The sequence below is a fragment of the Cupressus sempervirens genome, chromosome 11 (assembly GCF_028749045.1).
Source record: "Cupressus sempervirens isolate cs-2001-9-10 chromosome 11, ASM2874904v1, whole genome shotgun sequence".
NCBI classification, from domain to species: Eukaryota; Viridiplantae; Streptophyta; class Pinopsida; order Cupressales; family Cupressaceae; genus Cupressus; species Cupressus sempervirens.
In genome coordinates this window covers 475,640,193-475,651,483 of record NC_143128.1, presented here as the reverse complement: position 1 = coordinate 475,651,483, position 11,291 = coordinate 475,640,193, and positions in this window count along the sequence as shown.

Here is an 11,291-nt window from a genome sequence, read left to right as displayed (position 1 = left end):
TTGATGAACTCATTGACCTTGCACTGGTTGCTATATCTGATAATGCGAGGGAAACTATGCTTAATCTTTTGAACAATGTAAAGAACAACATGATAGACAATTTTCGGTCTATCAAATGGTTGTTCCATGAAATTGAAGACCTTAAGGGGAGAAGAAGCCATGAAGGAAGCCAGAGTATCAATAGCGACTAGGCACAATGAAGAGAAGAGAGCCAGGATGGAATCCAATGGAACTACAAAATCTAAGGACACAATGCTAACTAGGAGGATAGAATCACCAAGGTTGAACAAAGAGTCCAAAGGATGGAGTTCTCCCATCATAACCTAGCTAGTCAAGTGATTGCCACATTGAACGCCCTGAATGAGAATATTAACAGTCTGGGTGAATCACTGATGAGTGGTAGATTTGGCAGGAAAAAGATGGAGAAGGCCAACTTGGACATTGTGCAAGCTAAGGATGTTTTGGAAGAAACTAGGGATCTGGTAGATGCTCAGAACCAGGACCAGAAGGATGCGGACAACCGAAAGACCAATGAAGCTGCAGAGGCCCTGTAGGTTCTAGATAGGGAGAACTAATAGTTAGTGCTTCCTTTTTATCTCATTTTTTACTAGTTTAGCTAGTTTTTCTTTTTCTAGTGTAGCTTGGTTTTTGTATCCTGGCTGCAGGCCTATCATTTGGGTTTGGCTTTTGATAAGCAAATGCATTGTAGTTGGAGTTTTCTTTATATTTCTATTTCAGATATGTTGTAAAAACTTTTGGGTTTCAAGATCCCTGTAAAACCTGTTTTACTTAATCAAAAACTATACTTTATGAAATAACTACCCCTATCTATCTACCTAAACTACCCACGATATTCCCCTTTACCCATGCATTGAATCCTCATATCTTTTCTCATAAATGCATCTCCCTAGACGCCAAGTTGGACTTGGGAGGGAAGGGGACTACAAGTTCTAAAAAATAATAATAATAACAAAAGTTTTAAATATTAAAACCTTGAGACACCATGAAAAGACAACAACCTCTTGCCTAATGTTCCCTTTGGTCAGTGTGCAACATCTTTCTTGGAATGCGTATGGTGGCTGGTTGAAGATATTTGGAGGGTGGGTTAGTAATAAAGTTAGGATGTTAGATGGTAAGGGTTAAGTTAGTTTGTAGGTTAGTTAAATTTATGAATTTGATTTTTGTAAGTTTTAAATTAGAATATGTTAGGATATAATTGGTAGGTGGGTTAGATTATTTCATTATTTTATTTAGTTTAGTGTAGTTAAAATATAGTAGTTAGTGTTAGTTGTGATTAGTTAATTTATTATTTTTGTGTTAATATTGTAGTTAGAATTTTAAGTTAGGAATGTTAAATTTTTTTAAATGTTAGAATTTTTTTTGGATGTCAAATTAATAATTAGTTATTTTAATGACTTAGATTTATTAATTTGTCATTAGAGTAATTTAATTGCATGGTTAATTAATATTTTGTTTTAACTAATATTGCATTGGTTAAGTTAATATTATTTAAACTAGTTCTACTTTTAATTTATGTTTATTTTAATTGATATTTGAATAATTCAAATATATTGTTTATTATTATTTTGCTTATATGATGTTCTATTGATTAAATGTTAATAGGATTTAAATTAATTGTAAATTATGTTTATTAGTGGGTCTGATATACTATGTGTGGTGAGTATAATATTTTAAAATTAAATAAAGTAATAATGTGTTAAATCTTTTAACTAATTGAAATTGGATTGTTTAATTTAATTAATCAATTTAATAATGAAAGTTTAATTTAACAATCTATTCTTATGCATTAATTATAAACCTAAATGGAATGTCAGGATATTGTTAGGAGAACTCGTATATGTCTTCCATTATACCTATACTTTAATTTATGAAAACAAACATATCAAACTTAGTGGTTTTATTAATCTTTAAAATAAAAAAATTATTATGTGTGTTTTAGCCCTTGTATTTTGGGCATGACATAAGCCTTTATGCACATAGAAAGAAAGAGTCTTGTCCTCTGCTTCATGAAGGTTTAATTTTACTTATTGATTTTTTTGTAAAAGTAAGGCTATAAAGCCCTCTCCGGTTCTTGAGAAAAGAAAAGGGTTTGGTAGTGAGCCCCATTCTAAGAGAATTAAGGTGGAAGAAGAGGCTAGTGTTAGCAAGAAGGTTTTCAAAAGGGGGAGAACTAAGAAACATTTTGAGGAAATTACTAAATCTGAGAATTCCGAAAATGATGAGAAAACAAAAATGGGGGATCTTAGTTCTAAGCTAGATGGTTACTCTAGGAGTAAAGGGGTGTCTACTAGTAAAGATAATGTAGAGGAAAGTAAGGATAGAAATACAAGCTCAAATGTGGGGTTAGAAGCCCTAGGGGATGATGATGATAAATAGAGTGATCACCCTTCTCAAAATGCCAGTGAGGAGAAAATGGAGGAGGATACAAGTAAGGAGATCGAAGATAAAGGCCTTGTGGGTAAGGACAATAGCTAGAGTAAAGAACAAAATGAAGGATGGAGAATTTTGACATTAATATTGATATCTAGATCAATACTGTTACCACTTCTGAGCCTAGGAATTTGGTTGACAGGAGGGATGATTCTCAAGATGCTAAACTTTCCTTTCTTCACACTACTAAGCTTAAAGAGGAGATTTCTCTTCAGAGTGATTTTTGGTTGTACAATAAAATATTGGTTCTCAAGAAGAAAATGGGGGTTATACAAAAAGAATTGGATGTTGAATGTACTAGGAGAAACTAGATGGAAGTGAAAATTGGTAACATCCTTGAGAAGCTTAAAGAATATGAGCAAGAGCTTTGTCACCTTATAAAGGAAAGTGGTCAAAAAATGGAATAGGTCACTTTCAGTTTATGTGCCATAGCGGTCAGTTTGGGTAAGAAGAGTAATGAGGAGATAATGTCTCCCAGTAGTGTAGGGATGGGGAGTCCAAGTGAACCTAGTATGAGAACCAGACATAGCACAAGGAAAACTGCTATTGAGGCTCTTGAGGCTCTTGTTCTTTCTCCTGCTGACATTATCCAAAGTACTATAGAAGTAGGTAAAGAGGTGGTGAACATTATCAAAGAGTTGTTGTAGGTGTTGGCTATAGAGTGGGTGTGCTGGTTGCTGGTCTGGGTGGTTTTTCTCAGTTTTTCTTTTTTCTTTTTAGCTTATTTAATCTATAGGTTTTAGGTCCTTGTAAAACCTGGTCATTTTTTATGATTTAAACTTTTGGTTTTAAGTCCTTGTAAAACCTAGTTTTGTTGTTTTAAACTTTAGGTTTTAGGTCCTTGTAAAACCTGGTGGAGCTTTAATGTTTATCTTTAGTTTTTTGGAAAGGGTTTTGAATCCCTTCAAAACTTGCTTTTACCATAACCTAAAACTACTAATCCAACTAACATATATACCCCGTTGGAGGAAAATTCCAAGGGAAAAACAACATGCCGACACATGACATGGAAAATACCTACACCTATGGAAGATGGGTCCAAGATATACAAAAATCAATCGAGACCCCAAATAAATTTATTAATTTATTTTATTTATTTATTATCGGTAAGAGGCCAAAGCCAAGATTCATTATTATTATTATGTGTTGTGCTTAATTATTAATATTATGTATTAATCTTGAGTAGATTTGAACCCAATACCTCACACATAGGAGGGTCACAATTTATCAATATGTTGTAGGCTCTTGCCTAAGATTTGATAATTTTGGGCTCATGCTAGTTAAACTCTTATATATTCAACAAACTAGATAGTAATACAAAAAGATACACTATTATCATGGACATGAGTATTCTACATGAGAACCTGGTTATTTCCATCCCTCACCAATTTTATTTTTACCATGACAAAAATAATATCTATTTCAATATTCAAGATAGCTAAGTTGAATGATTTCATGCAATCTGAAAGAGTATCTAATAACTATTTTTTCATGCAAACCATTGTATGAATGTTCCAGTAAACCATCACATATAAGTGCACTTCACAACCAACCTAAATCAAAATTTAAATTCTTAGTAAATCTATTTCATATTTATTAATGGAATACCTCTTCCCTAAAATGGGAAAAGGTTGTTAATAAAATGCCATGTCATGCAAAATTAAAATTGTCTTGCCAAATATCGAAAACTACTAAAATGGAAAAATGTTGTAAATAAAATGCCACGTCACACCTAATCAAAATTGTCTTAACAAACATAGAAAACTATTATATTCAACATTATAGATGTAAAAAACTTATTATATATTTAATGGAGTATTATTATTATTCAATTTTAATTGATTTACTAGACCCTAGTTTTACTCATATAGCATCTGAGACATTTTTCTTTCTTTCTCAAATTTATGTTGTATTTTAAGTAAAATCAGAAATTAAAACATATTCTCAAATTTTAAACTTCACTCAAATTGTAAATTATAGTTGTTTAACCATTCAACCTATAAAGTCAACAAGTGCCACGTAGTGGCTAAAATTATATTTGTTTAAAATGATAGAATTGTAATTTTATTTAGAATAATAAATTACATTATAGAAATTCGAATGGAGAAATGTGTAGTTTCTCTTGTTTGAATAACACTACAAATAGTAAATTAGTTAGTTTGTAATCAATTTAACTAGATTTAAAAAAGGACGTCTTTGAATTGTACTTATTAGAACAACACTATGTCATTTCAGAGTAATATAGTCCCTTGAAAAGTCATTAAAGATGAAAATATTTTAATTTGAAATGTAATGTAAAAGAATATTTTTAAAATTAATTAATTAAAAATAAATAAATAAAGTAAATGAATAATTTAAAATACTCTAAAAATCAGCAATTGTAAATTAAAGTAATAAATATAATTTAAAATTAATATTATTCAATATTCTAATTTACAATAAATATTTTCCAAACTTATACAGCAATAATTAGTTTATTGAAATTACTTATTTTTTATTATATTGTTAATCAAACTATCATTGTATCGCTAACACTAAAATATTTTTCTAATTATAGTATTATATTTATTACTAAATTATAAAAATATTACCTTTATAAAATACTAATATTATTATTTTAAAAATAATGATCATTAATATAATTTAACTTTTAAATTACATTAATTTAACTTTTGTATGTAATTTAATGTGAGAATTCTAAAGATAAAATGTAAGAAATATTCTTTGAAATTATTTATTTATTATTATATTGAGGTTGTGGGTTAACTCTTGTTTTATTGTACTTGATGTAGGCTAGTACTATTGCATTCAGTATTGAAGATTAGTGAATTAGTTTTGAACATGTCCACCAATTGTACTCAAGTATTTCTACCTCATTTTTTTTTAAACTTTAAATATTTTTCATCAATTAAATATATTATTAAAAATAATTTCTCTCCACTATAATTGGTTGAAGGCATTTGGCGTTATAGGAGCCCTTTTTCGGAGCTCCCTCCATATTGTGTTTTTAAGGGCAACATTTTCAGAATTTAATGATATATACACATTCTAATTAAACATTATTGCTTTGATCTAAAACTTACATTTGAAACTAGCATAAATAAACTAATTGATTTGTTTAATATTTAACTTCTAAATTTTATCTTTTAAGAATTAATGTCATCGAAAGAATATTCAAGTGTTTATCATTTGAAATCTTTTTTTATATTTTCCAACTTTTCAATTACATACAATTTGTCTTTCTTTATCAATATTTTCTGATTAAAAAAATTAATAACCATAAAAATGAAACAAATGAAATTATTTTTAAAATTTGAGTTTGAAATTTTTGACATTATTATCTAATCTAAATATTTAAGAAGTACCAAGCATTCACTATTTAACAAAATAACAAATAACAAAATACAAAAGAAATTCTTTATATGATGAATGCAATTAACATAATACAAAAGAAATTTTCACTTATAAAAAAACATTACCATGTAAATTAATTTTTTTAACTTTCAATTTATTTTTATTTAAATTAAAATTAACATGGTATGCATTGTATTTTCTATAATATTTTACTATAATATATTTTGACGATACAACTATTTTTTATCTACGAATAAATCCTTCTATAACAATACGTTTTTCTAACGGTAAGTACATGCCACTATGTGGCACTTGTTTTATTTTGTATTTGATCCCTCTATAGTTAAGTCAAAACACAAATAACTTTATAATTATATTATAGTATAATACTTATTACTTTTATAAAAAATATTAATATTAATAATTTTTAAATAATGATCACAAATATATTTTAACTTTAAGATAAAACAACATAAATATAGTTTAGAAGTAACAATCATGGGATAATAGACCAAAAAAATGTGTGATAAAGCAATTTTAATTTATTTATAAGAAAATATAGAACAAAATAAATACCAAATGAAACATATAAAATAGTGATCCATAGATGAAAAGAGTTACACAACTAAATTTATTATTTATTATGTTCAATCTAATTGAATTATTTTAAATGAAATATCACAGTTTAAAAAAGATTTTATAATAAAAGTAAAAAAAAAAAAAAAAGATTTTAAAATAAACAAATAAACATAAAAAAACTTAATAATAAAAATGTGTGTGTGTGTGTGTGTGTGTGTGTGTGTGTGTGTGTGTGTGTGTGTGTTCATTAGATAGGTTTAAAATACCAAGAACTTATCATTTTCAAAATTTTAATATTAGAATTACATTTAATATGAGAGAATTTTAAATTTTATGGCAACTAGAAATTACACAATCTCTTCCATTCTCTCCCTTTGCCGCAATAAACCACACTATGTCACCATTTAAGAAATGTATTATAAAGAAATATAGAGTCAGTGTTTGTAAAAGTTGAAATAGATTTAGAAATATTTTTGACACTTAAATATACTAATATAATACAAAGTATTCCAACAAAAGTGTGTATAAGGAAAAAACATTTCAACATGTCAGTTTTTCTTCTATTAGATATAAGAGGATAAAAAAAATGAAACCAAAATGTCTCAAAGAGTAACAACATGCATTATAAAGAAATATATAGTCAGTGTTTGTAAAAGTTGAAATAGATTTAGAAATATTTTTGACACTTAAACATATTAATATAATACAAAGTATTCCAAAAAAAGTGTGTATAAGGAAAAAACATTTCAACATGTCAATTTTTCTTCTATTAGATATAAAAGGATCAAAAAAAAAAAACTAAAATGTCTCAAAGAGTAACAACAAGAATGTCATACTCAGGAGAGAGTTTGTACTCCTTTAAAGATGGTTAAAGCCTCCCTAGAGGAGATTGCAGCTAAAGTAATGGCAAGCATTGATAAGGCTGATAAAGAGCTTAGCCCTACCTCACCATAGGAGGGGGATACTGGGGAATGGGAGGTTTAGAAAAAGAAGAGAGGCGAGGGGGAATAGATGTGGGGGCTTGTGGGACAACTGGAAGATCATCTAGTAGAGCAACTAGGACAAAAAAAGTAGCAAGGGATGTGGCTATTGGTAAGCAACTTACATTGGAGACTATAACTAGAGGTAAGCAATGAAATTCCTCTCTTGGAATTTAAGGGGGTTAAATAATCCCCAGAAGCAATATGCACCAAAATAGTGCACATTTGAGGAAAAAGTTGACTATGTTTTAATACAAGAAACTAAAATGTCTAGTGCTAATTTTGATAAAGTTGTTTTTCATGTTTGGTTTGGTGCTACTTACATGCATATGGATGCTGATGGAGCCTTGAGGGGTATTGCTACTCTATGGAACCTAAACTCAATGATAGGATTTGAGGTTTGGAAGGATAGAAATTTCATAATAACTAATTTTCAAACTAGTGTTCAATGTTGGGGGCTTATCAATATCTATGCTTCTAATAGCAAGGTAGGGAGGAAGGAAACATATGATAAAATAGTAAGGATTTTAGAAACAATGAAGGATAAGAAATTGATGTGTATGGGTGACTTCAATACCCCCTTGTACCATTCGGAGAAATTAGGAGGTAATAGGGACTACCTCAGAAGTTTGCAAGATCTTAATGATTTTATGACTAGAATGGACTTTATTGATGTGGAACTGAGAGGGAATCCATATACTTGGACCAATAATAGAAAGGAGAGGGACCTTATCTAGGTTAGATTGGATATGCTAATGGTGATAGGGAACTAGAATTGACTTCGTAATTCCCTGCTAGAGAACCTCACTAGAACTGCTTCAGATCATTCCCCCTTAATCTTTTAGTGGGAGGATGGTATTAAAAGTGGGCCAAAACCTTTCAAATATGAGATAATGTGGCAGTCTCATCTAGAATTCAAAGATAGAGTTCAAGAGTGGTGGAATATAAGGATAGATGGTACTGCAATGTATAGACTAACCCAAAAACTTGATAACATAAGGAGAAAGCTAAGGGCTAGGCTAAGAGCTCTTTTGGAGATCTATTTGAAGTCAAAGGTGAAGTGGAGGAAAAACTCAAAAAACTCCAAGGGGAGATTGCTAAAGGAATTAACCTAGAAAGTGCTACTCATGAAGAGGAATATAGAAAAAAGTGGAAGGAGATTATTTTGAGGGAGAAATTTTTTTGGAAACAAAGATCAAGAGTTCAATGGCTAATAGAGGGTGATAAAGACACTACTTTCTTCCACAAGTCAACCTCTAATCATAAAAGAAGAAACTCAATTAGAAGGTTGGAAGGGAAAGTGGGAGGGATTTATAAGGATTAGGAGGAAATGGGAAGACATGTGGTAGAATACTTTAGCAAGACTTACACCAAGGACAATAAAGTAGGAAATCCAATTATCAGAAGAAGCTTGATTAATATGATACCTCAGGTGTTGGGTATGGTGGAAAACAATCACATTCTAGGAAACATCACGAAGGAGGAGGTGAAATGTGTGGTGTTTTCAATGAAATCTTATAAGGCCCCAAGTCTGGATGGTTTTCCTCTAGCATTTCTAGTAGGTTGCTAAATCTGAACTGATATGGGCTACTAGGGATTTTTTCAGAACTAGGAAGATGCTAAAGAGGATCAACAAGGCTTTTATTACTCTAGTCCCTAAAATTTTGACACCTTTGTGCCTGCTAGATTTCAAACCTATAAGCCTATGTGATATTGTTTATAAGATATTTGCTAAAGTCTTGGTTAATAGAATAAAGCCTTTTTTGGAAAGAATTATTGGCATTCCACAAAAAGGATTTGTTCTTGGGAGACAAATTCTAGACATGGTGATAACCACAGATGAGGTTATTCATTCAATGGAAAGAAACAAAAGACCTGGTATGGCCTTCAAATTGGATATCTCCAAGGCTTATGACAAGGTTAAGTGGGATTTCCTCTATGATGTGCTTGCAAGAGTGGGGTTTAATAACAAGGTTATAAATCTAATCAAGATGATGGTTGGTTCAGTTCAGTATTCTCTTCTTCTAAATAGTTACCCCTGGGGCATTTTTGGAGCAGAGAAAGGTCTAAGATAGGGTGACCCACTTTCTCCTTGCCTTTTCATCATGGTGGCAGAAGTTCTAGGGAGGTCTTTCTCTAAACTAGTTGATATCAGTTGTGTCAAAGGGGTTAAGCCTGCCACTACTACTGATCTTGAAGTTCTACAGCAATTTGTAGATGACACATTCCTTTTTGGAGAATCTTTAGTTATGGAAGGTGAAGCTTGGAAAACTATTCTTTGCAATTATGAAGAAAGTTTAGGTCAGCAAGTTAATTACCACAAGAGTAAGATTAAAATTTCTTTAATACTGATGCCCCATTACAAAGGAGGATAAGGAACATTTTGGGTTGTCAGTCTACCAACCTCCTAGATACTTATCTTGGCCTATCACTAACCACTAAAGAGGTGACTAATGAATTCTAGAATACTATCGTGGAAAGAATTTAGAAGAAACTTGCTGGCTAGAAAGGGAAGATCCTAAGCAATGCTAGCAAATTACAATTTCTCTCAATATCCTCCATGGTATTCCTATTTACTTCCTATCCCTTTTCAAAATCAATCAAAATATGGTTGATAGGATTGAGAGGATACAAAGAAATTTCCTTTGGTCAGGAATAGAGGAGAAAAATAAATTGACCTTGAATAATTGGGAAGAGGTGTGTAAGCCAAAGGAGAAAGGGGGATTGGGAGTAAGAAGAATATGTGACCTTAATAAGGCTCTCCTTATGAAGATTGGCTAGAGATTAGGAGAAGATAATACTGAATGGGGTAATATTATGAAAGCTAAATATCTACCAAATTCCCTCTTCAATTGGAATCTATTCAATAATGACCTCCCAGGAGGGTCCAAAATATGGATGAATATAGTTAAGAGTAGAGGCTTATTGAGGGAAGGGACAAGGTGGATAGTGGGGAATGGTCATAGCATCAGATTCTGGGAAGACAATTGGTTGCAAGGGAAACCGCTAGTTTTTAGCAAATTTAAAAGACTAATGGAGCTACTTAATGTAGAAATAGGAAGGAAGGTGGAGGATTGTATTTATTAGGGGAGGAAGTGGAAGAAACTGTATAAAGATACTTAATCCCAAGAGGATATTCAGCTTCTCAAGGAATTGGAAGAGTTGATAAGAATTCAGAGACCCCCTAGTCTGATCCAGGAGAATACTACAGTATGGGATTTAACTTCCAGTCGTAACTTCACAGTCAAATTGGCTTACAAACACCTCTTTAGAAAGAATCTCTATCCACCATTGTGAAGTAATGTTTGGATTAGTAACCTCCTCCCTAAAATCAATTTTTTCTAGTGGACGGTCTAGCATGGCAAAATTTTAACCATAGACTATTTGAAAAGAAGGGGTTTTTATATAACAAACTGTTGCTATCTCTGCAAGGAAAAGGAGGAGAGTATTTCCCACCTATTCCTTGGATGCCAGTATACCTTAATGATATGGTCTATGGTGTAGGAGAGATTTGGTTTGGACTGGGTTATGAGGGACAACCTATGGCAATTTTTGGAGAACTGGTACTGCCCCTTCTATCACCCAAAATTGGTCTTTTGTGGAAAATTATTTGACCATACCTTTGCTGGCATATATGGAAAGAAAGGAATAACAAAGTATTTTAGGAGGAGGAAAAACTAGCGGAGGTAGTTTTTGGAATAATGGAGAAATTATTGAAGGAAAATATTGGGGTTTCCAAATGTAAGGTGCCAAAGGAAGAACCAGGTAGGCAAGAAGGTCAAATTGCTGCAAATTGGGGCATTCATGAGGATTTTTACCATTTTGATAACTCAAAAATGTTAAGGAGATAGCAAACAAGATGGAAACCACCTACCCTTACACAATTTAAACTAAATTTTGATGGTGCTCCTAGAGGAGGTATAGGAG